The sequence below is a fragment of the Pelobates fuscus genome, chromosome 5 (assembly GCF_036172605.1).
Source record: "Pelobates fuscus isolate aPelFus1 chromosome 5, aPelFus1.pri, whole genome shotgun sequence".
NCBI classification, from domain to species: Eukaryota; Metazoa; Chordata; class Amphibia; order Anura; family Pelobatidae; genus Pelobates; species Pelobates fuscus.
Window position 1 is genome coordinate 331,539,356 of NC_086321.1, and position 27,832 is coordinate 331,567,187.

Sequence of the window (27,832 nt, forward strand, 5' to 3'; positions counted from 1 at the left end):
AATGTAAAGTCCTGTATTGAAGACTATAGCGAGACATCATGAGGACCTCATGAAAGTCTTTGACAACTCACTTTTTTATTGGACAAAAACCCCTCACCAGTGCCTATGGGGACATACCATTTTTGAGAAAAAGAAAAGATAAAATATTTTGTAGAAGAGGACCCATAATAGTCTGGAGAGGGAAGGAGTGGGGGTTGTTGCACATTAACCACACAGAAATTTATGGAGAGATTTTGTTTCGATATGAAAATATTTCTTGCTTAAAAGGAGCACTATAGTGCCAGGAAAACATACTCGTTTCCCTGGCACTGTAGGGTCTCTAGGTCCCCCTCCCGCCAGGCTCTAGGGTGAGGAAGGGGTTAAACACATACCTTTTCTCCACCGCCGGGCTCCCTCGGCGGTGGGGACTCTCCGCCTCCTTTCCCCGTCATTGGCGGAATGCGCATGCGCGGCACGAGCCGCGCGCGCATTTAGCCAGTCCACAGGAAAGCATTCTCAATGCTTTCCTATGGACACTGGCATCTTCTCACTGTGAAAATCAATGAGACAGCCACTAGAGGCTGGATTAACCCTAATGTTTCTCTGAAACTGCTATCTTTACAGCTGCAGGGTTAACCTTAGATGGACCTGGCACCCAGACCACTTCATTAAGCTGAAGTGGTCTGGGTGCCTATAGTGGTCCTTTAATGTAGGATCTATGGACTGTCTCCGTATTATAACCTCTGTACTGTGATTACTATGTTTTCCACAGAAATGTCCTCTGAGCCACACTGTCTCCGATACACGATGCCATTTGGAATACAGCAGTTAAACATTAAACATCCACTTAACCCCTTAAGGACACATGACATGTGTGACATGTCATGATTCCCTTTTATTCCAGACGTTTGGTCCTTAAGGGGTTAAAGGGATAGTACAACTTAAAACGTAATTGGAACCAAATGATTTAAAATCTAGAACAAAACTAAAACTAAACTCTCAATCCATTTTATAGTTTGTTTGTTTTTTTGAATAAAAAGTATTTATTATTTTACTATATAAAAAGTATGCTTATTGTGAAACATGAAGCTACCATGTTACTGTACAGTTTCAATTGGCAGAGTTCCAGCCATGGCAAAATACTTTTAAATTTGGTTGCCTATGCAGGTGATATTTCTTTTAATGAATAGGTCTCCTACAACTATGTGAGTATTATTTATTCTTATATAGAATATACTACTAACATTTACAACCACGTGTAAGTGTAAAGAAACACATTATGTCTTTCTTGGTGGATTTTACAACCACTGTGATTCTGGCAGCTGATGGCGGAATTTGCAACAGCTATAATTCTATAGCCACCAGTGATGCTAACAGTTAATGAGTGATATTAGAGATGTTATGATTCTGGAAGCTTCAGGCAGCTGATAGCAGATGTGAAAGCCACTGTAATTCTGTTGGTTGTAGCCAATGACAGATGCTACTGTGATTGGAACAACAGAAAAACTTTTATCATAGCAGCCTGTGGTACATGTTACTATTGCCACTGAGATAGTAACACCTGATGGTAGATGTTACAGCCACTGATTGGAGATGATAAGGCTACTGAGAATGTAACAACTGACGAGAATATAACAGCCACTATGATTCTAACAGCTGATAATACAGTCACTGTGATTCTAACAGTTGATAATACAGTCACTATGATTCTAACAGTTGATAATACAGTCACTGTGATTCTAACAGTTGATAATACAGTCACTGTGATTCTAACAGTTGATAATACAGTAACTATGATTCTAACAGTTGATAATACAGTCACTGTGATTCTAACAGTTGATAATACAGTCACTATGATTCTAACAGTTGATAATACAGTCACTGTGATTCTAACAGTTGGTGGTTGATGATATGGTGATACAGTTACGGCCACTGTGATTCTGGCAACTGGTGCAGGATATTCCATGTAGATATCATAAAATTCCAAATATAAAAACCCTACAGACAGTAAATTAATTTTTTTCCCTTCAATTTTAAAGCACAAGAGCCTCTTTGAAAAACACAAGCAGTTCACCAGAGAGGAAGCCTTTTCAGAAAGAAATGAAGACCAGAGCTGTTTATGAGTTCAGATCTAAATTCATGATCAAAGTCAAGGCCAATCTCCCACAGCTAGTCGTCCTGTTTTTTTAAGCGATTCCTCACCCCTCCCGCAGCCAAGGTGTTAACTTTGAATCTTTGCTCCAGGCATCAGCTTAGTCTCAGGTGATCCCTGGCTTCTGAAGTACTTATTACATCAGAAGGCTTCATTTTTTTTCTAAGTCCTGCCTAATTAATGAGAGCCCTATCAATATTCATGCTCATAGACGTTTAGAGCCTACAAGGTATGTCAATATATCCATTTTCTTGTTGGATCTAATTGCCCGTGGCTATATCAAAAGATAAATCTATTAATTAAAGTGTACTTTGAAAAGATTTGAGCGCTTGGAATTGCGTCTTTGGGGAAAATGGCTCATGAAAACACATACCCAACTTGAAAAAAAATTAAATAAAAAATATACATTTACAGTGAACTTGAAAAACTTGATAAGTGAGAATCAAAGAGAGCAGGAAAGAGAGAGCACAGCGGAAAACGGGGCTGAGAGTTTGTTGGAACGAAGAGAGATAAATTGCACTCTGCGCTTTTGATAATTTTTACTTTAAAGAAATGTGGTACTTCAGGGTTTACCTGGACAGGTTTAATCTGTGACAAACTGGCTTTCAAATTTAAATACCAACATTAATCTACTTTTTCCAGTTTTTTAGCCAAGCACTTTTATAAAATGTAGTGTACTAATGAAATAGATTCTCAGCAGGAGAGACATCTTGCTGTTTAAAAGACAGACATTGTCACATGATGTCTCTCTACAAATGTGCTTAGTGTGAAACTAGTAAGTTTCCTGCATGTGACTCCAAGTTCTCAAAAAACAAAAATCACATCTAGTACTTTACAGTCTATTTATAAACCCATGTGCAGATACTAAGCATGTAGCCTGTGAATCAGCGCAGCCAGAGGAATGAGCCTTGACAAGGCCAGGAGGTAGGCATTGTGGGAGATGTAGTTTGGCCGAGGTTTCGGGGGGGTGGGGGTAGGGTCAGTTGGGCCTATATATAGCGGCCATCTTGGGAAGTGGCCATCTTAATTAATCTAACACTTACCTGTGAGTTGTCTTGCAGCTCTGTGTTAGATTTCTTCTTTTTCTTGCAGATGGCTTCGGTTGAAGAGTTCCTGGATGGTGTGCGGGCAATGGTGAAGGATTGCGAGATCGAGTGTCTAAATGAGCCGCTTGGTGAGGCCGGGCCGTCGAGGACAAGCGAGGCTGTTCCGGCGCACCGGACCATGATAAGACCAGGCCTCCGCAGCACCTGAGCCCTGGCGCTGTCCCGACTCAGCGGAGGTGCAGGAGCCCTTTGCCGACGGAGTGGGTATGAGCATGCAGCTGGGGTCCGGTCATCGCAGGAGGCGTGGTGAGTCGGTCCCCAGTGACCACACTGTTAGGGGGGAATGGAAGCAACACCACCGGGTCCGGGATGGAGCGGGCCGGGTCCCTGGCTTTCCCGAGCGGTGGGGGGGATGGGGCGGCCCCCGTCATGCAAGGGGCCAGGATGGTGGATGTAGCGGCCACCCTCGGCAACCAGGCAGGTGCAGCGACAGGGAGGACATCGACCCTGGTGGGTGCTGGCAGCAGTGGGCCGATGGCAGGGGGTTCAGTCCCAGCAGTGCCCCTGGGGGCGGTAGGCGTGCTGGATCTTGAGAGGCGTCAGGCAGAAGGAGCACAGGAGTCTACTCCCGCGCGGAAATACAGGGGTGGCCGCTCCCAGGACAGGCTTGGCAGGTCACAGGATGGGTCCAGGCACAGAACTTGTCACAGGGACGGGGAGCAGCGCAGGGTGGACAGGAAATCGGCATCCCATAGGTGTGGCGGGGACAGGAGCCCCTCAGTCAGGCACCACGGCAGAAGGCGGTCAGGTTCCCCAGGCAGGAGGGTGAGGTGCAGGCGCAGCGCTTCCAGGTCTTCCATTGGGAGCTCACGTAATGGGAGGGACTTGAGGTGCGGCTCTTGGAGCCGGGACCGTGGGTGCGGTTGGAGGGAGCATGGGGCGGATGGGGGCTTGAGTGAGCACTGTACCCAGGTTGTCTTCTCCAAGCAGATCCACAGTTTTCTCTTCCACAGTCCCTCAACAGGATCAGACTGCGGATCTGCGGCTGCGCAGCAACACTCCGGACCTTCCCAGGGTTGACGGACGGTCAGCTCTCTCGCAGCCTTGACGGAAGGACAGTGCCCCCAAGTCCAGCTACGGCTAGGGGTTCTGGCGGTGAGTCAGTTTCTGCATTACACACAGGGGATCTCTTGGGTTGTTTAAAGTCCTTTCTGTTAACATGGGACAAAACACGGGCAGGGGTGCCACATTTTAGCCAGGTATGGGATCCTCCGGCAACCGTCGCAGGGGTTGGTGTGGCAATGCCGGTGATAGTCGGTACGAGTGGGCATGGTGGCAAGGTGGTCTCTCCTGTCGGGGTGGTGACCTTCGGGGCGGTCGGCGAACAGGAGGAGTTAACGGGGGAGATCCCGGATATGGCTAGACAGAACGTCCATGCGTTCTTTGCGGGGCCTTTGGGTTGTCATCTGAAACTGGAGGCGAAGGAGCAGATTTGGCACAGTGAGTTTCTGGAGATTTTTTTCCCTCCTTCCATTAAATGAATTCATTGATCTGAAGGAGGAGGAGAAAAAGGACTCCAAGAAGGAGGATGATGAGAAGCGGTGGCGGTATCGGAAGAAACCCAAGTTGTTTGGCAATCGGTTGCGGGCCTTTTGCATCTTAGCGAGCGTGGTGGGGGAGAAGGCACCAGACCGGTGCTCGCAATTGTTTTGTTATTTCGATGGAATCTGGGAGGCTTATCGTACGTACGGGAGATTGGCGTGGTGGAAGTACGATGAGCAGTTTCGCCAGCGTTTGGTGGCTAATCCGGGTATGCGGTGGGACCAGATGGACCTACCACTCTGGATGAAATTAATGATGGTGCAAAAGGCGGCCCCCACTGGGATCAACGCCGATGAGGGTTGGCGCGATGTTGCCCTGGCTAAGCTGGTACAGTAACCAGGAGGATGCAAAGTTATTGTTTGAGGGGCTTTCCTGGGTATTTTTTATTCCGTTTCGGCAGCGGGTGGTGGTGTGGTAATTTGAAGTCTGTAGCGCAACATACTGGAGTGGTGAGGGAAAAGTTGTTTAACCCCTTAAGGACCAAACTTCTGGAATAAAAGGGAATCATGACATGTCACACATGTTGTGTGTCCTTAAGGGGTTAATGAGATCCAGCTGGGTAGAAGGGTGGATCCTTTTGCTGACCCTCCCTTTGACCGATTTGCGGATTTTACAGTTGGGGGTGGTACCCAAGAAGAAAGCCGGTAAGTTCAGGCTGATACATAATTTGTCGTATCTGAAGAGAGCTTTGGTGAACGATGATATCGGTGCAGCCCTGTGCTCGGTGTCCTATGCATCATTTGACCAAGCGTCTGCCTATGGGATGTTCGATCTCGTGCGCCTATTTCGAGAAGTTTAGCACTTTCTTGGAATGGGTCGTGAAGGAGGAGACGGGGGTGGCGCTGTCGTCTACTACCTTGATGACTTCTTATGCGTGGGCCCGGCCGGATCAGAACGGTGTGGAAGTACTTTGCAGTCGTTGGAATGGGTGGTGGGGTCCTTTGGGGTACCATTGGCAGCGGATAAGATGGTGGGGCCCGCCACGTGTCTCAGCTTCCTTGGGCTGGAAATAGATTATGTGAAAGGGGAATGCTGCTTGCCAATGGATAACCTGGTGGCGCTCCAGGCGTTGGTGAGGGCCGTGTGGGGGGCCCGGAAGGTTCAGTTGAGGGAATTGCAGTCGTTGTTAGGTAATTTTGCGAGCAGTGTGATTTTTATGGGACGGGTCTTTAGTCATTTTCTGGCTCGGGCCACTTGTGGAATAAGGGCCCCGCACCATTTTGTTATGTCATGAAAGCTGATCTCGCCCTTTCTGCGTGATTTTAATGGGCGAGTTTTCTTTCGGGAATTTGGGGTGTCTTCTGAGGAACTTTATTCACGGATGCCTCTGGGAGCGTTGGGTTCGGGGCATATTTTGCAGGTCAGTGGTGTGCGGAACCATGGCCGATGGCTTGGAAGGAAAGTTCCCTTATAAGGAACCTGGCATTCCTTGAGCTGTTCCCGTTGATGGTTTCCTTGGCGCTCTGGGGGGAGGTATTGTGGGACAGGAAGGTGATCTTCTTTACGGACAACATGGCGGTCGTGCACGCCGTTAATCGTTTGTCAGCTTTGTCAGTCGCGGTGGTGCGTTTACTTTGTCGCTTTGTGCTCTTATTTATGTAGTTAACTATTGTGTTTCAGGCTCATCATGTGCCCGGGTTGCTGAACGTGGTGGCTGACTCGTTGTCTCGTTTACAGTGGGGGCTTTTCCGTCTGGCGGGTGCCAGGGGCAAGGGAAGAGGATCATTCCTGACTGGAAGAGATGTGGCGGCTCGGGACATTTTGTTTGGCGGACTCGTGAGGTGTTCGTTGGCCCCTGGCATGAGGGTGGCATATAATAAGTCTGGACCGCGTGGGAAGAGGCAGTTGGGAGTGCGAGGGTTGGGACATCGGTGCAAGGTAGGCTAGATACTCTGTTATGATTTTTGTGTTACTTGTTTGCGCGGAAGGCGTTGGCCTTTCTTTTTAAGTTTCAAGGTTGGGAGGACGTCACTAAGCAAGGTTTATCGGCAGGGTAAGAAGACGGTCGATTCGAGGAGGTCGGTAACGTTTGTACTCCTGCACGATCAGGTTACGTCATACCAAGACTAATGTGTTTGGGAAGGGTAGCTCGGTTTCGCTTTTCTCTTTGCCAGTATACAGCATTTGTCCTGTGGCCTGTACGACCAGCTATTTGGAGATTCGCCCGGGAGTGGGCAGCTGTTTTTTTATGCATGGGGATGGGTCTGCTCTACCTCGATTCCAATTCTTGCGGGTGTTCCGATTGGGCGTAGCGCGGTTGGGCTTGAATCCGATGCTGTTTGGGACCCACTCATTTCACATAGGGGCAGCAAATGAGGCTTCTCGGCTTGGGCTTGGTGATGACTTGGTTAAGCAGGTAGATAGGTGGGAATCCATATGGTTCAGGTCCTATCTATGACTGGATTTGTTGGTGTGAGATGTGGGGTGGGGCAGATTGGTACTGTTGTGGTATTTATGTTGTGTCACTTATTTTGTTTTCGTCTCCGGTCGGGTGGCCTGGTTGGTGGGCCACTCTTTTGTTTTTTGGGAGCAGAAGAGAGCCGCAGTTCGGAGACTGGGTGTGCAGCTGGGCTTTCCTCTGGGGCAAGTTTCATTGGTGTGGTTGGGTTTATGGGAGTTTTGGTTGGCAGGGTGTTAATGGGGAGATTTTCCAGAGGATATTGACTGGGCTGGTCCCAGACGTGCTACTGATTCACACGGGAGGTAATGACTTGGGACTGGTTCCCCAGCAGACCTTGGTTAGATGGATGAAGAGGGATATTGATCGCTTACGGGAGTTGGTTCCGGGTTTGGTGGTGGTATGGTCCGAGATGGTTACCGTTTTCACTGGCGGCATGCTAGGAATCCTGTTGCAGTGGGGCGTTGTCCCTGCAAAGTTAATAGGACTATGGCTGTGATTATTAGAAGGATTGGGGGCATATTGCTCAGGCATAGGGAATTGGAAGGTATGCTTCATGTGTATTTGAGGAGGGATGGTGTCCGTAGCTGGGATACGATTTGCTTAATTTAGATTTTCAGGAAGGCATCTAGAGGGCCCTATTTTTGTGTGATGGGGGTTCTCAGGAGCGCTAGGTAGTCAAGTCCTGAGCTGTGGAGGGGAAGGGTCAGGTTAAATTGGGGGGTGCAGGAAGTGGGCATGGTTAGGTTAGTGTGGTTTGGGCTGTAATGTCACACTTGGTTGGTAGGTTCGAGCCCGTCAGTGGCTTAGAACCTTGGGGTTGTGGGGATGTCTTGGTACACCCCTACCATTAAGCAGTTCTAATCTGGGCCATTGGGACGGCCAGATTATGTGTTATATGTTTATTTCATTGTTATGCATTCTTACTTTTATTGGGTCATTGCTGGGGCACATTACCTATACGGGGATTACAGTTTAAATGTTTTGTTGGTCAGAAATAAGCCCATCTGATTTATTTATATATTTATTAATAAAGCTGTGGACTAATAATTGTCTGTGTCTTATTGGGTTATAAGTAAATATCTGGGTTTAGCCACTATGCCGGTTTACCAACTGTGCACTTGTCAAGGAAACGAGAAAACATTTGTCTGAGAGCACTCACTTTATTAAGTCAACAACACTTCAATGGAACTTCGAGTCTGCAGTTAAACAAGGTTTTCATAAATCTGGGTCATGAATGTTCTATTAAAAGGTAATATGGCCAGAATGACCCTCTATTTTTAAAGGGACACTATAGTCACCTGAACAACTTTAGCTTAATGAATCAGTTTTGGTGTATAGAACATGCCCTTGCAGCCTCACTGCTCAATCCTCTGCCATTTAGGAGTTAAATCACTTTGTTTATGAACCCTAGTCACACCTCCCTGCATGTGACTTGCACAGCTTTCCATAAACACTTCCTGTAAAGAGAGCCCTATTTAGGCTTTCTTTATTGCAAGTTCTGTTTAATTAAGATTTTCTTATCCCCTGCTATGCTAATAGCTTGCTAGACCCTGCAAGAGCCTCCTGTATGTGATTAAAGTTCAATTTAGAGATTGAGATACAATTATTTAAGGTAAATTACATCTGTTTGAAAGTGAAACCAGGTTTTTTTTTTCATGCAGGCTCTGTCAATCATAGCCAGGGCAGGTGTGGCTAGGGCTGCATAAACAGAAACAAAGTGATTTAACTCCTAAATGACAGTGAATTGATCAGTGAAATTGCACTGGAATGATCTATACACTAAAAGTGCTTTATTTAGCTAAAGTAATTTAGGTGACTATAGTGTTCCTTTAAAGCATTATGTCTTTATTATTATTTTTAAAAATGGAAAAATATAAAATATATTTTAAAAAATTTAAATACATTTGTATTCATATTTCTTTCAAATATACGTTGAAATACAAAATGCAATATATTACAAAGAGTCAATCAATAAATATTACAAGGTATTAACGGACACTTGAAGAGACTATCATGAATGGAGGCACACATAGTTTATCTACCATTAGCAGTAGTACTCATTATAGAAAATGAGTGTAAATACTCTGCAAACTGATAACAGCTATACAACAGCTGCTATCAGTTTACACACTGCCCAGTTCAAAGTTTAGCTATGTGCCGCAATCGCCAGAGCCGTAATCTGCAGCTTTGTCTTCTCTTCTGGGGTGGCACATGCACAAGTTGGACAAAATGTATCTTCTCTACCAGGAAGATAAACAGCCACACTATCTGATTGCCAGCCTGGAATGTGGAGCAATGCTCTCCAAGTCAATGCGCATTATCCCTAAAGACAGGCATTTGGTAACTAGACTGCCCTTTTTAAAATAATATATCTTACTAGAATATTTAGGCAAACAGTGATAAGTAACTCCCATCACTAGACATTGCCATGTTCCTTCTAGAGGCTTTCAATTGAGTCCATTCTAGAAATCAACCGTATTGTCCAAAAACACATATTTGCACATATTCTTGCCACTACAGTTTGGATGGGACAGTTATTATTAGCAGATATACAGCTGTATCATTTAGTTGTGTATGATGCTTAGATAGAAGGTAGCCATAATGCCCTTGCACAGGCCATATATACCACAAAAGCTCCATCAGTGGTATAACCACCAGGCATGAGCTAAACAAGTCCCTTTCTGGTCGTAAGGTGGTTGATCAGTGGCAGAAGACAGGACTCCAACATCATTCTCTCTGCTATTTTCCACATACGGTACCAAGCTGAAGAACATATCAGGAATAAAGTATTATTTTCACAAATCAGGTCCTTGATTCATGAATGGGATGATCTCCACAGTAATGATGAAGGTAAAATCAGAAAACAAAATGGATACGGGACTGGTAGACAGCTGGAGAGAAAGCGACACATTATCCACAGTAAATTATTATAAGGTGCAAGATGGTTTATCCCAGCACTGCATGAGCTAAAAGTGAGAAATGATGGCATTTTGGGTATGCAGTCTCTATTGCCTTAAGGCAGCTGTTATGTGACTATAAATTTCTGCTGTGATTTATAAAAAGGGAATATAATATTCATTTGAATTTAAAAAAGAAATCTCAGCTACGTTCCCTTCTATCTTGATCTATTCACAAACTGCCTAAAACTCGAAACTTTGTTGTGCTTGAAGCAATGTCTATTGATGCAAGAATTCTATTGGCGCTGAGCCACTGGTGTTGAGGTTCTGAGAAAGATAGATAGATAGATAGATAGATAATTTTGTTATTGTGCCCATATTACTGTTATTTTTGACTGATGACTTGTTTAGGGTTCCTCACAGACTGGATAAATGTAAACCAGCAAACCATCATGATGGCACACTCATGGAGGAACCTGCAAATCAACAAGGGACTCTTCTTTCTTCCAATTCCCAATATGTGGATATATTACCATGCTTAAAGATAATTGTACTTCCGACGGCTTGAAACAGAAACCATTTCTTTGGGAGGAAATCTCAACTGTAAAGCTTTTCGCTTTTGACCACATTTTAAATTATTTTTCTAATGTTGTAGAGCATGGGTCCTCAAACTCCAGGCCCCCACCCCAGATGTTGCTGAACTACAACTCCCATGATTCTTTGAATTACATGGATAGCCAGAGAATCATGGGAGTTGTAGTTCTGGGGGGCCGGAGTTTGAGGACCCCTGTTGTAGAAGATCTCGGTGAGATTATTTTACAAAACGTCTGAATCCCAACTCAAGATTGTGACCCATATACTGCTTGAAACAAACAGAGACAACTACTTAATGCAGCCTTAGCAAACCCAATACAACTTAAACCTTAATAAACTAATATTATCTACAGAGTTAATGTGTTGACCCCTTCTTAGCAGAACTGCAAGCATCTGCAACAGGTTTGTTCTTCTCACGTACACCCTTTGCTCATGATCTGCTCTGCCTTCTGCATATCACTCCCACGTTCTGCTCCGGTAGGTATGATGAGAATTAGTTTAGTGACATGGCCTGTTCTCATCATTGTTTGCAAAACACCCAGCGAGAGCTTGTGTGCCCAGCAAAACTCCAGGGGAGTCACAGGCGTCAGAGAGTGACTGGTAACATCTGGAAGTTCTATTCTTGGAATCTATCTGAACTCTGTTGTCTGCTCCTAGCTGTTTTAAGTGGATTAAGAATGGCAAGTACACCCAGTGATGATTGCGATGTACCAAGTGCCATTTACTTTAATCACCTGCCTACATTATTATATGCCTTTTAACAGTTCGGCCGGACCCCTGTAATATCGGCAGCAGTGGGAGGAAGTGAGTGCAGGTCACTTCCTTTCAGCTACATACAGAGCCTGCACTGGAAGCAGAGCAGAAGGAGAGCTGCTCCAGTCCAACACTCCCATGAGCCTCAACCAGCAGCAGGACCCAAGAGAAGCCACCCTTCTGACACAAAAAGCATACACCCCAGCAATCTACATGCAAACACACCCTTGCGATCAAACGCAACCATTGCATACAAACATACCCCTGCAGGCAAACTCCAAAAGTATATACAAACACACCCCGTGATTCAAACACCAATATAAGGTACACACACAAATGTACACCTGAATTTAAAAGCCAACACGACATACAAACACATACCTGCAATCAAACACAAAGATTACATTGAACAACACTACTGCAATCCAATGGAAATATTCAGGGGTCAAGTCCTGGGTAAAAAAGTGCAGGAACTCACCCCAGATCCACTCCCCGCCCCCTCCAACCCCCCCCCCCTCACCCCCCAAAAATTATACGCTTGTATGCAGGGGCTGAGTAAGGGCACGGGGCTGAGGAGGGGGGCAGGAGCTTAGGAGGGTGAGGGGGGGGGGGGGCATGGGCTGAGGAAGGGGACATGGGCTGAGGTAAGGGATAGGGGCTGAGGAAAGGGACAGGAACTGAGGGGCTGAGGAAAGGGACAGGGGCTGAGGAAGAGGGACAGGGGCTGAGGAAGAGGGACAGGGGATGAGGAAGAGGGGCAGGGGCTGAGGAAGAGGGGCAGGGGCTGAGGAAGAGGGGCAGGGTTGAAGAAGAGGGGCAGGGACTGAGGAGGGGGACAGGGGCTGATGCTCGTATGCAGGGGCTGAGTAAGAGCACTGGGCTGAGTAAGGTGGACAGGGGCTGAGGAGGGGGACAGGGGCTAAGTAAGGTGACAGTGCTGTGGAAAAGGGACAGGAGCTTAGGAGGAGGGGGGGGGGGACATGGGTTGAGGAAGGGGCCATGGGCTGAGTAAGGTGGCAGGGCTGCGGAAGAGGGACAGGAGCTTAGGAGGAGGGGGGGCATGGGCTGAGGAAGGGGCCATGGGCTGAGGAGGGGGACAGAGGCTGAGGAGGGGTGCAGGGGCTGATGAAGGGAGCAGGGGCTGAGGAGGGGGACAGGGCCTGAGTAAGAAGACAGGGACTGAGGAGGGAGACAGGGACTGAGTAAGGGGACAGGGCTTGAGGAGGGGGACAGAGACTGAGGAAAGGGACAGGGACTGAGGAGGGGGGCAAGGACTGAGGAGGGAGACAGGGCTTGATGAGGGGGCAGGGACTGAGGAGGGAGACAGGGACTGAGTAAGGGGACAGGGCTTGAGGAGGGGGGCAGGGGCTGAGGAAAGGGACAGGGACTGAGGAAAGGGACAGGGACTGAGTAACGGGACAGGGCCTTAAATAGGGGGACAGGGACTCGGGAAAGGGACTGAGGAGGGAGACAGTGACTGAGGAGGGAGACAGTGACTGAGGAGGGAGACAGTGACTGAGGAGGGAGACAGGGACTGAGGAGGGAGACAGGGACTGAGGAGGGAGACAGGGACTGAGGAGGGAGACAGGGACTGAGGAGGGGGACAGGGACTGAGGAGGGGGACAGGGCCTGAGGAAGGGGGGCAGGAACTGAGGAAGGGGGGCAGGAACTGAGGAAGGGGGGCAGGAACTGAGGAAGGGGAACAGGGCCTCAGGAAAGGGACAGGCCTGAGGATGGGGGCAGGGACTGAGGAGGGGGACAGGGACTGAGTAAGGGGATAGGGCTTGAGGAGGGGGGCATGGACTGGGGAAAAGGACTAAGGAGGGAGACAGGGACTGAGGAGGGGGGACAGGGCCTTAAATAGGGGGACAGGGACTGAGGAGGGGGCACAGGGCCTTAAATAGGGGGACAGGGACTGAGGAGGGGGGACAGGGCCTTAAATAGAAGGTCAGGGACTGAGGAGGGGGGCAGGAACTAAGGAGGGGGGACAGGGCCTTAAATAGGGGGACAGGGACTGAGGAGGGGGGCAGGAACTGAGGAGGGGGACAGGGACTGAGGAGGGGGGCAGCAACTGAGGAGGGGGACAGGGCCTTAAATAGGGGGTCAGGGACTGAGGACGGGGGACAGGGCCTTTAATAGGGGGACAGGGACTGAGGAGGGGGGCAGGAACTGAGGAGGGGGGACAGGGCCTTAAATAGGGGGACAGGGACTGAGGAGGGGGGCAGGAACTGAGGAGGGGGACAGGGACTGAGGAGGGGGGCAGCAACTGAGGAGGGGGACAGGGCCTTAAATAGGGGGTCAGGGACTGAGGACGGGGGACAGGGCCTTTAATAGGGGGACAGGGACTGAGGACGGGGGACAGGGCCTTTAATAGGGGGACAGGGACTGAGGAGGGGGGACAGGGCCTTAACTAGGGGGACAGGGACAGGGACTGAGGAATGGGATAAAAAAAACACAAAAAAAAAAAACCTAAAGTGCCTTCCACCCTCCCTGAGGCTTAACTTGGGCCAGGAGGGGTGGGACAGGATCTGGAACCTGCAGCCTGCAGTCAGTGGAGTAAGCCGGCCTCTCCTGATGATGTCAGGAGGAGGGGGCGTGACTTCCCTGCTCCCCAGCGGTCCTGTGAGAAGAGCAGAGAAAGTCACGCCCCCTCCTACTGACATCATCAGGAGAGGCCGGACGACTCCACTGACTGCAGGGGGGAGAGGTGAGTTTAGAAATCCGAGTCCCCAGTCAGAGGCAGGGGATTCGGATTTGTGCTCCCCCTGCTCTGGCAGCCGCTTGTGTCAGCCCTGGGTCCTGCAGGATTAGTAATGGGAACGGCGTTCCTGCTGTGGAAAAAGTGCAGGAACGCCGTTCCCACGCGTTCCTGCAGGACTCGAGCCCTGGAAATATTACATACAAATATACTCCTACATGCACACACACTTACTCCATACAAAAGCATGCTTACATTCAAACGCACAAGCTCACAAATACAACCCTGCAAGAAAAGGCAAATGGGAGATTCCCAGCTGGCATAACATTGTGGGAGTTTAACAACAGAAAAGGATCTACCTTTTTTGGTCATCTTTGCGCTGGTGGGGGTGGGCCCAAAAAAAATCCTTGCACCAGGGCCTACATGTTTTCTGCCACTGTGCCCATGTATCACATAGAATGTGTTGAGCCCTCTATTATAAACCCAAATACAAAAAAACAAGTCCTGCGCTCAAACTCCCATCACTACTGGGCGGCAGCAACGATCATCAGCCCCAATTCATACATTAAAAACCAAAGAAAAAAAGTTACCTGAGCTCTTCCATAATCCCTATGTATATTTAAACAAATGGAGGTTATTTAGTTTCTCCAATGGCCATGAGAGAGTTTTGCCCACCTGCCAATGTCAAGGCAGACCCCCTAGGCGGGTCCTACACTAACCTTTCACCTTGCTTCCTTGAGCTTCTGGCACAGATATCTCCATTGAGACAGAAAAAGGGATTTTTTTTTATATACACCCCTACATTATTATTATTATTATTATTGCCATTTATATAGCGCCAACAGATTCCGTAGCGCTTTACAATATTTTGAGAGGGGGGGATATAACAATAAACAGGACAATTACAAGACCACTTGAAGGAACAATAGGTTGAAGAGGACCCTGCTCAAACGAGCTTACATACTATAGGAGGTGGGGTATTAGAAACATTAGGACAGGAAATATCAAGTAGGAGTGGAGCAGAGCTGGAGGAGAGAGCAAAGCACTGTCCCATAGGAGAGAGCAAGAGACAGGTATGTAAGGTACATGCTTATTAACCCCTAATAAGGAACACATGGGATGGGCGGCAGTATTGTAACATAGCTGTGTGATGCAAAAGTGAATACAAATACAAAAAAACAAGTCCTGCTCTTTATTATAAACTAATTTTCTGTATATGCATGCGCCAAACTACTCTTTCCGAGGATTCCTTGTGTGTATGTGCATTCAAAGGGCACCGATAATCATGGGACATTTGCTATTTGCATTGGATGCCAGGCTATGCCTTCACAGCAATTGGTGTAAATCCAAATGAAATAAAACCATTTGAGAGAACTTGCAATGTGCTATTACATTCAAAGTGGCAAGCTCATCTTTAAAAGAAGTGTTGGTGATTAAAGTTAAAGATGTGAGTGCTAGTCTCCAAGAGTACTCTATATCAATCAGTTCAATAGAGCTACAGTGCTGAAACTTCTGCACTATCGTTGCGGTGGCAAAGAGAACTCCCTGTTATTTCTAGTAACAGATATGAAAGATCAAGATCAAGATAAACTACAAATAAAGTAATTTTAAAATGATCTGTATATAAGCCTCGACCCTGGCTTGTAAGGATATCAAAGAGTTACATTATGGGGATATGTAGCTGTTAAACAACTTTTTCAAAACCTGAAAACCCTCAGGTTAAAACTCAGGGAATGTAAATACTGAAAACCATTAGCAAAATCAGGTAAGAAATGTGGCTTGTGTTGTCTCTACACTTTCTTCTTCAAAGCATACAAGCATGCATTACACCTACAGTAGTTAAAGGAACACTATAGTCACCTAAATTACTTTAGCTAAATAAAGCAGTTTTAGTGTATAGATTCCCCTGCAATTTCACTGCTCAATTCACTGTCATTTAGGAGTTAAATCACTTTGTTTCTGTTTATGCAGCCCTAGCCACACCTCCCCTGGCTATGATTGACAGAGCCTGCATGAAAAAAAACTGGTTTCACTTTCAAACAGATGTAATTTACCTTAAATAATTGTATCTTAATCTCTAAATTGAACTTTAATCACATACCGGAGGCTCTTGCAGGGTCTAGCAAGCTATTAACACAGCAGGGGATAAGAAAATCTTAATTAAACAGAACTTGCAATAAAGAAAGCCTAAATAGGGCTCTCTTTACAGGAAGTGTTTATGGAAGGCTGTGCAAGTCACATGCAGGGAGGTGTGACTAGGGTTCATAAACAAAGGGATTTAACTCCTAAATGGCAGAGGATTGAGCAGTGAGGCTGCAGGGGCATGTTCTATACACCAAAACTGCTTCATTCAGCTAAAGTTGTTCAGGTGACTATAGTGTCCCTTTAAAGGCTCCTAACAGTTCATATAAGATTATAGAGGATTTATTGCACAGTTATTAGTATAGTAAGTTTGGTGTTTGTAGAAAAATACCTAATTTGCAGGGTTCTTCACTAAAGTGTGCACTGGTTAGTATTCAAAGTGAATTTCCTATTTTAGACCTAAATAGTCAAAGCAGAAATAGGTTACTTCAAACACCATGACCACATCAGTGATTTGAAGTAGTCTTGGTGCCTGGTGTCTGTACATCTTCTTTATAAAACGCTGCACATACAGAGTTTAACCCCTCTGTTGCCAGAGGTGTAATTCCTAGTCGGGCTACATTATTGAGGTGTTAGTCCCGGGTGGTTAATGTGAAACTGTTGTGCCAGACAGCCAAGGCGGACCCCCTATGCTGCCCATGTTCTCCTCTCAGTGCACCGAGGGGGAGTGATGTTTGTGGTGGAGGATCAGACTACATGGAAAACGCGCCTCGAGGGGAGTTTAAACGTTAATCATTTATGAAGGGGTGGGGGCACAAATGGGGTTACTCTAACCAAAACCAGCAATTTAGGAAAACACAGTGTTTTGCTTGAAGTAATCCTTTCGGTTCAGCAATTCACACTTTAGTGGATAACTCTGCTAGGGCCTTTGTAATCTATTACATTCTCAACTCGAGTTCCAAACTTGACACTTGAGAGTTCATTGTGTGTGATGCCATTAACCGACTTGTTTGTAAACACAATGACATTAAATGTGAAGGTAAAACACTACAATATTGTGCTCAGTAAAATTCAAAAACAAGATGCATGAAGAATCCTGAATTAAAAAAAAAATAAAAATCATGAAATTGGTAAGGCATGCCAACGAGACACCGTGCCAAAAAATACCAACAAGGCAGTCTGGTGTACATGTGCCTAATATTAACATGTAACCATGCCAGCCAGCTGGCCCTAGGCATTGGCAGAGCGCTAAAGAAGTGTATTCTCGTGGGCAGGATTTTCACATGACCCTTGCCAGCTGTTGGACAACAAAGGAGACACATGGACGCAAATCCCAAATTGGCGAGGAGGTATCTAAAAAGATACTCTTTGCATCCCACTATGTACACAGAAAGACCTCCTGAGATGCAACGTGCCGGGATATGGGAGCACAAATGTCCACACTGGTATTCGGAAATATTCCAAAAGGTAATCATGTCTCAGCAGCTCTGTCACTTCAATGTGTTATAATGGAAGAGAGATGTAAAATAAAAGCATCAATGAGAGTATTAAAGACAGGAGGCAGATTGAGCAGACAGTGGGATAGACCAGGGATTATTTGGATGTATCCTTACACAGCCCTCGATTGCTAAGTAGCCTGATGCAGGCAGATCAGATAACATCACAGGCCATAAACAGGGTCTGATTCAGTAACACAATCCACAGCTGCCAGGCTTCCGAGTACATTAAGGTTTGGCTGCTGTGAGAAGTGAAGACTTTCACACTTGGCTGTTGGATATAACAAGTGGCTGAGTAGTGGGGAGACAGATATTTTAGTCCATTATCTTCAAAACTTAGCCCCCAAGCTATAGATCCATAAATAAAAGGCAACACGCAGAACAGGAGCCTTGATTATCGGGAGAGGGAACGGGGTATTAACCTCTGCAAAGCTGTACATTTATATAGTGCCAGATTCTTGATGGTCTGTCTTCACAGGAAGAAATGGCAAATGTCTAAATATACTGTTTAATTAGAAAGAGCCAACAAGTTCTGCAATGCCGTACAATAGACTTTGGCAGGAAAAACGGTCTCCAAAGTTGGCAGTCGGAAGAAGTGCAGAACAATTTCACAGCTTTACTTACTAATAGAATGTGTTGCAAACCCCTTAGGATTGGCCCTGAGCAACATGGGTCATAAAGGACATGTTCTACAGTGTGCACGTATGCTGGTTGTCCTTAAAGCAACATTCCATGACAGAATTGATCCCTTTTCAAAATTCATTTTAAAGATAATACTTATAGTCAATATGCAACAAAGAAATAAAATGATATATTTGGAGTGTGTGCTTGCTGCAAATACCCAGTATTTACAGCTTCCCATTACTGTCATTGAGAGTGAATACACATCATAAATTACTGCAACTTTAAGACAAACACAGAATAGAGACAGGCAGGCAACTTGCGCCATACCTAGACAACCAACACTCATGAAGAGGTTTGCAATATGCTTTTAAAGGAACACAGCACCAAAAAAAAAGAAAAGGAAACATTGTTGATACAATGCATCTAATTTGTTTTGAGTGTTCTCTTGGGGCATATATGAAAGCTAGTATCTAGGACGGTGTAGGTAGCCTTCAGCACTCTGGATCTTATAGACTACGTCTCCCATAATGCTCGTATAGTCATAATGCTGGCAAAGCACTGGGGAGATGTAGTTCACAACATATGGAGTGCCTAATCTAGGTTGTAATATCTGCAGATACTGCAAGCCCTCAGCACAGTCTTCTGGGTAATTGACTACCTCTTGAGTTTAGCTCCACAGAGCTTAACCACCAGGAAGTAACAGAGTCACAGTCTGATTGACAGCCAGGGAAGTGTACCAAGGTTAATTTATAGAAGTGTTGATTTCTACTGAAAAATACAGGACACACTTAAAGCACTTCAGGAAGCTTAATTAGTGCTTCATGAGTTTGAAGTGTTCCTTTAATCACTCGTACACAAGTGTAGTGAATTCTGGTATGTGACTGTTAAAATTAGCAGCTTCAATTGACTTCTTCTAGTGGCCCAAAGGCACGAGACACCAAAAAGAAAAACCTGTAACGGGGAGAAACCAGTTTCTTAAATTGTTGCAATGCCATTGACTCTGATATAATTTACAAATGTGTAAGGGAAACTTTCAGTTCAAAAATTGTTTTGGAGCAATTACCATTGTTATTATTTTATTATTTATATAGCACCAGCAAATTCTGTAGCGCTGTTCCATGGGCATTATATTTTATGTTATAGGCAAACACGTGAGGGTTTTACTCACTAAACACCAAACTGAGAACTGAACCAAAAATATGAACAAATCAACAGAAATGAACCAAAAAATAAAAATATACAACAACAGCCAAGATGTGATTAAAGCAGAGTTGGAGAATATTTACAAATCGGTTAGTGTTGCCTAAATTTTGCTGTTGTTTTTTTCCCCACTACTATTCAGTGTGTAGTGAATGAATTAAATGTAATAATGCTCTGTGTGCATGGTTGTATGTAGTGTAATATAGCCTCACTGTTGGCGGATACATCAAGTTGCAAGAATACACGTAGATCTACTATGTTTGTATTTCCATGTCAGTAAGTGAAACAGCTGCTTTGAGATAAATGCAAGAAACACAAATGCTTAATGATACTTCCCCAGAATGTATTTACCCTTTAGAGGACATTCAAAAAACTAGAACCAATTAATTTCACTGAAGTGGTTGCGGTGCCCAGAGTCCCCTAGAACCCGCCTTCCATTCAGTGTTAAACCATTTTCCAATGGATTAACACTGAATGAGGATTCCTGGCAGCCCGCTATCCAGCTCCCACTGGAAGTATGACTAAGGCGGAGATTACACTCTTCCTTAGCCATTCCAATTCATTCTCAGCTTATCACTCCACGGACCAATGTGTTTACATGAGCCAGAGCTGGGCTGCGGGTTGTCTGAACACTCTCTTTAAATGTTACATAGTAAATGATGGGATGGTGCCAGGGGGACCCAGGCACTATAACTACAATAGGATGAAATGGTTACATTATTCCATCATAAAAATCTGGTCACCAAAGGTCTCAAGCCAACATGGACTATCCTGCTGATTTCACATTGTCAGCTTGGTGCAGCCATTGTTAAATTAATGAGTCTTTCCATTTTGGATTCTCAAACTACAATTTTTTTATAACGACAAAGATCGCCATGGTCCATGATGGGTTAAACCAATAAGGGACTATGTGCGTTACATCCCTTAATCTGTGTATTATTTCATCCACCGCATGTGTTCATTACGGGCCACCTACATCTTCTAGCTTACGGCACCTAAAAACGTACAACTGCCCCTGGAGACCCGTTAATCACTTATTTACTGATCATTGTGAGAATGCTTTAGGTTATGGATGTATAGGAGTCTCAGCAGCACATAAGGCCTCCAATGAACCCGGATAGCTCTCAGGCAGTTAAGCACATTGCTTTCATGAAGGAACACAAAAACCAGAATAGATATCTCCTAAATCTACCTTGATGTATTTACTGCCAAGCCAATACTTACATTAGGCAACTGCATATTTTTAAAAATGATTCAAAATGGTCCCGGCATGTGAAAGTACAACAGAAAGGAGGAGCTGCCTTTAAAGTGGACAGTGTTGTTTGCAAACAGATGATGCTCTATTGAAAATCAGGATTCGGGCTCAGAATGTCCAGATCAAACCTAGAAAGATCCCAGGAATGAAGGACATGCACAAGTGTCTGACATGCTTGTCCAGTTTTAGTCCTTCCTAGTCTATTCTTTAAATAGTGGGACAGTCACCACCACTGAAAAATGATTGTTTCATAACGATAGAATCTTTCTGAAATACTCATTTTGACTGTGCTGGAATTTCAATGAAATACCAAACCCAGTCAAGAGTTATAGTGAGACAATGAAAGGACTACTTTGTCTCTGCCTGACACATCTATACACTGGGCGGACCTACCACCATCTACCCCCTAGCGCTCACCAGTGATGGTTGCAGGGAATTGGCTCTGTCTAAGGAGGAATCCACGGTCTCTTGGGATCCCTCATAGACCTCAATTATATACTCTTGCGCATGGCTGAGCTCACAAGGGACCTGTATATGTAAGTAGAACTAATCTTTACCTGCTCCCACCAGACCCCCGCAGTGCTGTCATCATCAGAGGTCTTTGAGAGTTCTGCAAAAAAAAAAAAAAAAACAACCATAACTCGAACATACACCATGTTCACAAAAGTATTAGGACACCTAACCATTACACCACAGACTTTTGTGACATTGCATTCTAAATACACACATTAACCATATCCTGACTTTAGGGCTTGCTATGCCGTCCTACAAAAGGAGGACTTTAATGACGTTAAACATAACATAATTATGTACAAATAGATATACATTTATCATTTTTTAGATAAATGTTTATTTTATATTATATATACATATATTAATATCAAAATGCACTTACAATGAAATTTACATATGTAACTATATATATATATTTATATATATATATATATATATATATATATATATAAATATACATATATAGTTCATTCTACGTGTATATTTGTGTATTCTTTTTAAATAATTATGTGATTTTATTAATTATATATTGGGGGGGATCAGCCTGACAACTCAGGAAGAAAGTCCAGAGAATGTATATTCGACCCCATCAAACCTGTACGTGGGGGTATGAATCTCGGTTCCTGTTCATCCCAAATGTGTTTTATGGGTTTGAGGGCACTGTGTAGGCCAGTCAAGTTCTTCCACACAAAACTCATCCAACCATGTCTTTATGGACCTTGCTTTGTGCACTGTAGCACAGTCATGCTGGAATAGAAAAGGACCTTCCCCAAACTGTTCCCACAAAGTTGGAAGCATAGCATTGTCCAAGGTGTCTTGGTATGCTGAAGTATTAAGATTCCCCTTCACTGGAAGTAAGGGACTTAGCCCAACCCTTAAAAACAGCCACATATCATTATCCCTCCTCCACCAAACTTTACACAATGCACAATGCAGTTAGGCAGGTGACATTCTCCAGGCATCTGCCAAACCCAGACTTGCCCATTAGACTCCCAAACAGAGAACCAAGATCCGTCACTCCAGAACACATTTCCACTGCTCCAGAGTCCAGTGGCAGCTTTGTGGTAAAGTGCATGCCAGGCTTTGTGCTGATGTGCATGCCAGGTCCACAGAGGCCCATCCAATTTGTGATTTGTGGGCAAACTGACCTGAAACAATTTCAGGTATGAATGTGGGGGGTGAAATAAAAGGATGGAAAATATAGACCCACATTTACTAAATGAGCATTTACACCCATAGAACAGTTCATAATATAAATTGCCCTAAGTGGAAACTAATATCTCTAGTCCATGGCCTTTTATTTATTTTATTGTTTTACTCTTTTTCTCCCCCCAAAAAAATTTATCTGTTCAAACGGGAAAATCAACAAAAGTAAAATATATATTTCTGTAATGCGCTGTAAGATGCACAGTTGCAACATAGGTGTTTGAGTTGTTATTAGGTTGGCTAGCTAGCCAGTTTAATACGCAACTGGTTAATACAGAGAGAAGGAATATACAGCTGTTCTCTTAAAAAGACAGTCAGTTCTGCAACCTCTGCCTCTAGAAGAAATAGACAGCTGCCCACTTAAATAAAAAGACTGTCAGCTTTGCAACCACTGCCTCTGGATATCCTGCTACTCCCCCAACCCGTTAGCATTGTTAACCCAATAATCTCAGTTTAAAAAACAAAAAAACAATATTGAAAGTGTTTCCTCTGTGGATGTGGAGCAGCTAGATAAAGAGTTAGGTTGGGCTGTTTGCCAGTCACCACAAACTAGAGGGCGGTTCAGAAGAGCAGGAGAGAATTGCTGACCGGTTAGTTCTGTGGTGAACTGAACACTACCAGCGTGACTTTGTGACGTCTCTATTACAAAACATCTGGATGATGGGTCTGTGCGAATGCACTATGCAGGAACCAGAAAGAACCAGAAAAAAAAAAAAAAGTAGCAAGGCGCATGATCATCCGAAAGACACATGTCCGGCACACACACAGATGACAATGAATATATTTAGAAATTGTCAGTTAATAACTCATTTCCATAACATGTACACAGTAATCTCCAAAATCCAGATATATCTGGAAAATGTGCCCTCCCCACTCTACCACTGGAGCACAGTCAGGAAAAGTGTGATTTTTTAAATTATTTTTAACAAGGAAATATTTTGCTGATTCCCATTTGAGTTGGCCATGATCCGTCCTATTTACAGTACTCGTGACTAAGATGTGCTAATGCCAAATCTGATATGCAAGTTTCACTCACTGTGGTCATGTATTACAAATCATTGCTGTCACCCTATTTTTGGACAGTGTCAGGTTTTAGAGAACAAAACATGTATTCCAAAAACGGACAAAATATATGCACACTTGCACGTATTTAAAGTTTTTTATATTTACAAAGTCCTGCAACTCCCACATCCCTCGGCCACAGTCAATTTCTGCACTTTTTCACCGTCTCTTTAAAGAAATGTGTCTGAATCAAACAACATAGAGTTTCTTTTATGACATTTGGAGTAAGTTAGCAAGAGGGTGCACAGCCATGTAAGGGGTTTAAATTAAAAAACAAACTGCTAAATTATTCTACGATAGCACAGCTGTGACTATATTTGAGATGGAGAATTTTTCTTAAATGGTTATTTTTTTTCTTTCATTTTGCATTGAGATAATCCATTCACTATATCATAGTGTTTAATAATAAACATAATCCATGAACATTAACCGTGCAAGATTAGCATATCGTAGCCATGCTCCACCAACTTGGGTAGAGCAGAGCAATGTAATTGCAAGATAATTAAAAGAACACTCATAAAGCACGTCAGCTTGCTTTATATGTCTGGAGTCCGTCATATTTGTGACAGTTTATAAAAGTGCTGGTTTCAATAGAAATTGACACATTTATAGTTTGGGGGCAGAAACAACTCCCTGGATGTCAATCCCACAGCTATGGAGGTGTTCTTAAACATTTATTTAGGTTCATAGGAAGCAGAGTGCACCTGCCTTCCCCCACCTTGGGAAGCAAAATTCAAGTGAAAATTGTTGTCAATAAGGAATATCTGATTGGCATATTCCATTCAGGGGAAATAGAGGGGAGGGTCTGCAAAGGCTAAAGACAGCAGGTCTGCAGCTTTTGTAGACCCGCAGAAAAAAAAAATGCATGCTTTAATTGGGGGTATATCTACTAAATCGTGATATCTTCTCCCCCAATGGATTGTTCCTTCCAGGAAGAGATCACCTGCTTGCATGTACAAAATTATAAAAGGTTGACTACTGCACTGGACCTCCTTCCTGTATAAACATGTAAAATGAAAGGGATGGAGAAATTTAAAGGCCGGGGAGCATTGAGTGTAGTCATGCAAATTGCTTCCCCATATTATCAGTGCTGTGCAGGACACTGCCAGTTGTGAATGACTACAGCTCAAGCAATAAAAAATGTCATAGATTGCCTAAGATAGCTAGCTGTCTTAGGCAATCTATGACTCTTTGATTGCTCTTGAGCTACAGTTCAGAGAGGGTGAGGTACCAGCGAAAGATTGTGAAAAATAAGCTTCAGCCACACTGCATACCTCCCTCTTGCCTATCCTAATATCCCTCTTTTCTAGGAGCTCCATATTGTTGGGGTGACTGAGTGTAAAAAAGAGATCCACAGCAATAACACTCACAGTAAAGTGTCTTTAAATACAATAAACATGTTTAGAAATGTGCCTGTGTGCATAAGATACAGCATGACTGTTCTAAGTTACAGTTTAGTTATAAATTGTTATTAGTAAGTCACCTAAAATTTCTCCTTCCCGTATCTTCACTCACACACCTATAACTAAAGTGTCCCTCTTTGTCCATCTGAAATATTGAGATGTATTATAGTTGGTATAAGGATATACCTATGAGGTTATAAAGGAGAAAAAGGCAAAATGTAGAGACTACAGGGAAAGAGTACACTAATATATTAGACCCTGCCCCTGACGAAGGAGTCTCGTACTCCGAAACGCGCGTCGGGTCTTCTCACGGATTCCCTTTCACTCACTTGAGCACTTCACAATGCACTAAGGGAATCCTTTGCTCACCTTTCTTTTTTTTTTGTTTCTTTCATTAGTTTAAATGTTATTCTCATTTGGAGTTTGATCGGTTCAGTGGCAATAGATAGAGGGATAGTATCTGGATGGCTAGACCTAGCATAGAACACCCACAAAGGTGTTAACAGGAGATTGCAGGGGATTAGAATAGTGGCGATTTCAGGAGTATTTTACTATGTTACAGTGTCCACTGATTGTATTCCATAATTCCCACTGCTCTCTATGCATGATAGTAATTTACCTATAAGCTATCTTATTACAACACTTTGATGACACTCTCTATATAACTCTTTCCTGTCTCCTCTATTGCCCTACCTATTCATAATTCATAGGTTTAAAGGTATCATTTTGGATTTTATTTTTCCTCTGTGGATTACCCTGATAAGGCTTTTATCCCATTGCTTGAGTATTTGGAATGCAATGAATGTCTACTTAGGCATTGAGATACGTTCCCAGAGGAATACAGGGTTAATAGCACTTTTGAGACACTGATACAATTGTATCCTTCCTAGAGTACAGTCAATAAAGTTTCAGTGTATCACTGTTTACATTCATACAGTGTCTAATATATTAGTGTACTCTTTCCCTGTAGCTTTTTTCTCCTTTATAAGCTCATAGATATATCCTTATACCAACTAGCGTTTTTTATGACAACACTACCAGAGTGATTGGAAGCACCCCTTTAAAAGGGAGCTATCCAGTTATTGTTTCTCTGATTTTCTATATTTAAATATCCGGGTTCAAGCCCATTCTTTGGTGGAGCTGGTACCACCATCCTGACCGCTTTTCCCTAGCCTCTGATTCAATTGCTTTTTGGATCAGAGACGAAGGGAAATTTATCGTTATATATTTTTTTTTCATTAAAGATGTATTATACTATGCTCTTCCCAATTGTGTTCCCAGCAGTGGACCACGAGGAAACTCTTACAGTGATCAGTACCCAATATTGGTGCAGACCACAATGCTCCGCCCACTGGGCCACCATATAGGGCAAGCACAGGGGGGGGGGGGGCAACACACAGAACTCTCAGCTACAAACTCAGGAACGCTCATCTTTCCCCCCAAATACAGGGCACTGTCTCCTTCACATACAACACTAAGGCACCACGCACAACACTCACAGAAGAGGTGCACAACACTCACAGAAGAGTTCCCAAATCTGGTCCCCTACCCAGGGCTCGGGGAAACCTTAATCCGGATCTGGCTCAGCCAATGTGAGCTGAGCTGCTGGCATGATGCCGCCCCACAGCCAGTGGCCCTCTCCTATAGCATGGCATTGAATCACTATATAGATAATAAAATGGCAGTCATTGGCTGCGGAGAAGGAGTCAAGCCAGCAGCTTAGCTCAGACTATTCTTTCATTGGCTAAACTACACTGTTTGCCTTACAGCCAGGAAGATGTTTTGTTGATACTAGGAAAAGGTAACGTAGTACAAAAAACATACTTTCTAAGTTTCCCATGTCACTTGGAAAGCAGCCACAAACTGCAATGACAACCCGTTCTCTAAGTTAACTAGAAAGGAGCGTCTACGGGTTATTGCCCTAGATTATTAGATATGCCTACTTTGAAGATCTTACTTTACATTTTTTTTAAACTGGACACTTTGGATATACAGCACAGCTGAACAATACAAAATACACATTAAGTTGCAGTTATAAGACGCAGAACATGTGGTGAGCTCACGTCAAGGCTCCAGTAAAGTTGGTGAGATAATATATTACAGCTGCTCAGGACAGAGAAAAGGCTAATAAGGTTTAGAGTAGAAATAGATAGACGAGGAGAAGCAAGGCGAGCCTTCACTGCGGTCAAACTGCATGCCTATGAGTTTACTGTGAACGAAACATGTATTGTGTATGTTAGTCTTAGATGGGCTGCGTTGTTGCCCTAAAGAAGGTCATCTGTGGCGTTAAAATAAGGTGATATTTGATGGTGCAGATTGAAGAACCTATTACCCTAGCAGACCCCAGCAGCCAGCATTCATCTGCTTCCAAATCAGGCAGAGGGGGAGGTTACTGGTACTGTGCCCGTGGCAGCCCCTTATCACTCTAAGACAGGCATTGCAGGTTTCCTAATCTAACACATCTTCTGTTATTGTATACTGCACTGTTGCTCACATTCTAACTGTATCTGTGTTATTAGTGTTCCGTGAGCATTATTATTAAAGGGGCATATTAATTTGATTTCTTTGGACATGTGAAGCTATCAAAATAAAAGTAGAAGAAGCGAAGTCAATTGTTTTGCCCGGATAACACATCGCCCTTAGGGCAGGTAAATTCCATATTCCCTGAGAGGGGAGGGAAATGTGTATATTTCTGTGAATATTGGTGGGTACTGGGTTAGGTTTTTACATCCTGAGTCCTGAGAAAAGGAGAAAATAAAGCACCCCAAAATATGTATTGACTTACGAGGAACTCGTAACAATACCCCAAAATTTAACCCGGAAATGTTTTACGTGGAACATTAGCTTGCCTGCCCTTGCAGGACTACAC